Consider the following 4036-nt stretch of genomic DNA (forward strand, 5'->3'; position numbering starts at 1 on the left):
ATACTTATTTTGCATAGGAGATACCATGGTCATGAAGACTGTTCTCCCAGGGTGCGGTTCATTCATTGCATTCTGGGTATGCTGACCCCTGTGATTTCCCCAAATGTGGGAAACTCGACTGCATTATTTAATGCGAACTAGGGGTCATCCAAGCACCGCAAAAGGCCGCCATGCCCTGCATACCCCTTTTCTCTTTTCATAAGCAGACGAGGTTTGAAGCCAACCTTGACCCACTGCTTGGATGACATCACTTGCTGCCTTTCCAATGAAGCAAGTTTAATTTAATAATAGGTGAAAAACCATCCCTACAAAGGTGTTAATAAGATACTTGGCTTTGTGGACACTTTTCAGAGCACAAATTTGTTAGCATAAAAATAAAGCCAGAAAATGAAGAGCTGTTTAATCACTCAATTGGATTTTTCTGCCAGCATATTTCTTTTTCTCTGCAACCCACTGCTAAATTGTGCTTCGTGGCTGTTTTTTTTATAAAATCACTTAATCAAATCTAACTCTGATTACATCAGAGAAGGCCAGGTACCCTACACCATAACAGGGGTTTTCGAAATTTTGACTTGTCTACTTAAAGATCACCAAAATCTGATAACAAGGTCAATTACGTCCCTAGGTGGGATTGAACCACCAACCTTTTGGTTAACAACTGAACACGCTAACTGTTTGTGCCTCAGAGACACTTTGCGAAAGTACATACTGACAAAGGCTAATAAGCATTCATCTAGAACGTTTCCTAGAAAAACTTTAAAAAGTCAATAATCTGGAGAGTTTTTGTAAGATGTTTCTTCCATCAACCAATGAAGAAACACATTGGTACTTTCCCATGATGAGTGAGTGCTTCAGGATCTCTTGCACTTACATGTGCAGCAGAGTACTGTAATGGAAGCATGCTGGGTCCATAACCCAGAGGTAGGCAGATTGAAACTATCCTCTGCTATATGCATTGTTTTTTGTTAATTAAAGTAATCCAAAACTGGGATTGATATTTTTGCTCTTTTATTTTTACTTAAAGTACAATAACTTTTACCATTTTAATTTGTTTTAATAGTATATTGACAGTATTGTTTTCTTTCAAAAATCCACTTAATTTTCTTTACCCTATTATTAAAATGGTAATTGACAAAAACAAACTACATTGTCACCAGAAGAGCAGTACAAAATATACAAGTGATATATTAAAATCATCTTTCCAGCTTTAATTTCAATGATGCCTTGGTGCAACAATTTTGTGAGAAACATCTTCACCCATAAAGAAAGATTTTCTTAATTCCTTACCTGTGTGCTGATTAGATATCACCTTGTTTTCACATTAAACAGACTTCCCCATGAGGAAGCAGCAAGGATGCAGTGACGTTTATGTTTCCTGGTGTCAACCTGTATTATTTCAGTAGACATTGAAATGAGGATGCATCTTGCTTCCTTTCCAATGAAGCAAGTTTAATTCAGTAATAGGTGGATAATCATTCCTACAAAGGTGTTAATCAGAGACTTGGCTTTGTGGACACTTTTCAGAGAGCAAATTTGTTAGCATAAACATAAAATCAGAAAATGAAGAGCTGTTTAATCACTCAATTGGACTTTTCTGCCAGCATAATTTTTTTTCTCTGCAACCCACTGCTAAATTGTGCTTCCTAGCTGTTTTTTATAAAATCACTTAATCAAATCTAACTCTGATTACATCAGAGAAGGCCGGGTACCCTACACCATAAGAGGGGGTTTGAAATTTTGACTTGTCTACTTAAAGATCACCAAAATCTGATAACAAGGTCAATTACGTCCCTGGGTGGGATTGAATCACCAACCTTTAGGTTAATAGCCATACACACTGACTGATTGCGCCACAGCGACACTTTGCAAAAGTACATACTGACAAAGGCTAATAAGCATTCATCTAGAACGTTTCCTAGAAAAACTTTAAAAAGTCAATAATCTGGAGAATTTTTGTAAGAAACACATTGGTACTTTCCCATGATGAGTGAGTGCTTCAGGATCTCTTGCACTTACATGGGCTATTAACCAAAAGGTTCCCACCCAGTGATGTAATTGACCTTGTGATCAGATTTTGGTGATCTTTAAGTAGACAAGTCAAAATTTCAAACCCCCTCTTATGGTGTAGGGTACCTGGCCTTCTCTGACGTAATCAGAGTTAGATTTAATTAAGGTGCGCAAGGACATAGAAGGGAGCGGTTTAAGAAAAGAGAAGTGGAAACAGACAGCAAACTAGGCTGGAGAGAGACCTGAGACAAAGAGATCTGAATTATACGAGAGCCGACCAGGGGAAACACAAATTATGCAGTCAAGTTTCCCACATTTGGGGAAATCGCAGGAGCAGCACACCCAGAGTGCAATGGGTGAGCCTTGCCCTGGGAGAAGCACCTTCATGATCATAGTATCTCACCTGGCAGGTAAGTAGGAGTTGGGCTAGTGCTGGGGAGGGTCGCTGCTCGGGTACGCCCCTGTCAAGTGAAGGAGATCCAACTGAGGCAGCACAAGGGAACTCTCGAAAGAAGAACAAGGCTAGAGGAAGATCTGAGACAAAGAAATCTGACTTTTACCAGAGCTGACCAGAGGAAAGCACAAACACAGTCCCCCACTACAACCAGGAAACATTAACGCCACTGCATCCTTGCTGCTTTCTCATGTGGAAGTCTATTTAATGTGAAAACAAGGTGCTATCTAATTAGCACACAGAAAAGAAAATTAAGTGAATTTTTGAAAGAAAACAATACTGTCAATATACTATTAAAACAAATTAAAATGGTAAAAGTTATTGTACTTTAAGTAAAAATAAAAGAGCAAAAATGTCAATCCCAGTTTTGGATTACTTTAATTAACAAAAAAAATGCATATAGCAGAGGATAGTTTCAATCTGCCTACCTCTGGGTTATGGACCCAGCATGCTTCCATTACAGTACTCTGCTGCACATGTAAGTGCAAGAGATCCTGAAGCACTCACTCATCATGGGAAAGTACCAATGTGTTTCTTCATTGGTTGATGGAAGAAACATCTTACAAAAACTCTCCACATTATTGACTTTTTAAAATGTTTCTAGGAAACGTTCTAGATGAATGCTTATTAGCCTTTTTCAGTATATGCTTTTGCAAAGTGTCGCTGTGGCGCAATCAGTTAGTGTGTAAGGCTATTAACCAAAAAGTTGGTGGTTCAATCCCACCCAGGGACGTAATTGACCTTGTTATCAGATTTTGGTGATCTTTATGTAGACAAGTAAAAATTTCAAACCCCCTCTTATGGTGTAGGGTACCTGGCCTTCTCTGATGTAATCAGAGTTAGATTTGATTCAGTGATTTTATAAAAAACAGCTAGGAAGCACAATTTAGCAGTGGGTTGCAGAGAAAAAGAAATATGCTGGCAAAAAAATCCAATTGAGTGATTAAACAGCTCTTCATTTTCTGGCTTTATTTTTATGCTAACAAATTTGTTCTGTGAAAAGTGTCCACAAAGCCAAGTCTCTGATTAACACCTTTGTAGGGATGGTTTTTCACCTATTACTAAATTAAACTTGCTTCATTGGAAAGGCAGCAAGATGCATCCTCATTTCAATATCTACAGAAATAATACAGGTTGACACCAGGAAACATTAACGCCACTGCAAACTTGCTGCTTTCTCATGTGGAAGTCTGTTTAATGTGAAAACAAGGTGATATCTAATTAGCACACAGGTAAGGAATTAAGAAAATCTTTATTTAAGGGTGAAGATGTTTCTCACAAAATCGTTGCCCCAATGCATCATTGAAATTCAAGCTGGAAAGATGATTTTAATATATCACTTGTACATTTTGTATTGCTCTTCTGGTGACAATGTAGTTTGTTTTTGTCAATTACCATTTTAATAATCGGGTAAAGAAAATTAAGTGGATTTTTGAAAGAAAACAATACTGTCAATATACTATTAAAACAAATTAAAATGGTAAAAGTTATTGTACTTTAAGTAAAAATAAAAGAGCAAAAATATCAATCCCAGTTTTGGATTACTTTAATTAACAAAAAAAAATGCATATAGCA

General features: G+C 37.3%; 1 non-coding gene and 1 pseudogene across 1 annotated transcript; one reads left to right on the forward strand and one right to left on the reverse strand.

The window, feature by feature from the left end:
- Positions 1-179, forward strand: LOC134987400 (U1 spliceosomal RNA; annotated as a pseudogene).
- Positions 180-2262: 2083 nt separating this feature from the next.
- Positions 2263-2425, reverse strand: LOC134987448 (U1 spliceosomal RNA). The gene has a single exon (XR_010193106.1). It is a non-coding gene; the product is annotated as a U1 spliceosomal RNA (small nuclear RNA).
- Positions 2426-4036: the final 1611 nt, after the last annotated feature.

Source organism: Pseudophryne corroboree, unplaced genomic scaffold (genome assembly GCF_028390025.1).
Source record: "Pseudophryne corroboree isolate aPseCor3 unplaced genomic scaffold, aPseCor3.hap2 scaffold_1003, whole genome shotgun sequence".
Lineage (NCBI taxonomy): Eukaryota > Metazoa > Chordata > Amphibia > Anura > Myobatrachidae > Pseudophryne > Pseudophryne corroboree.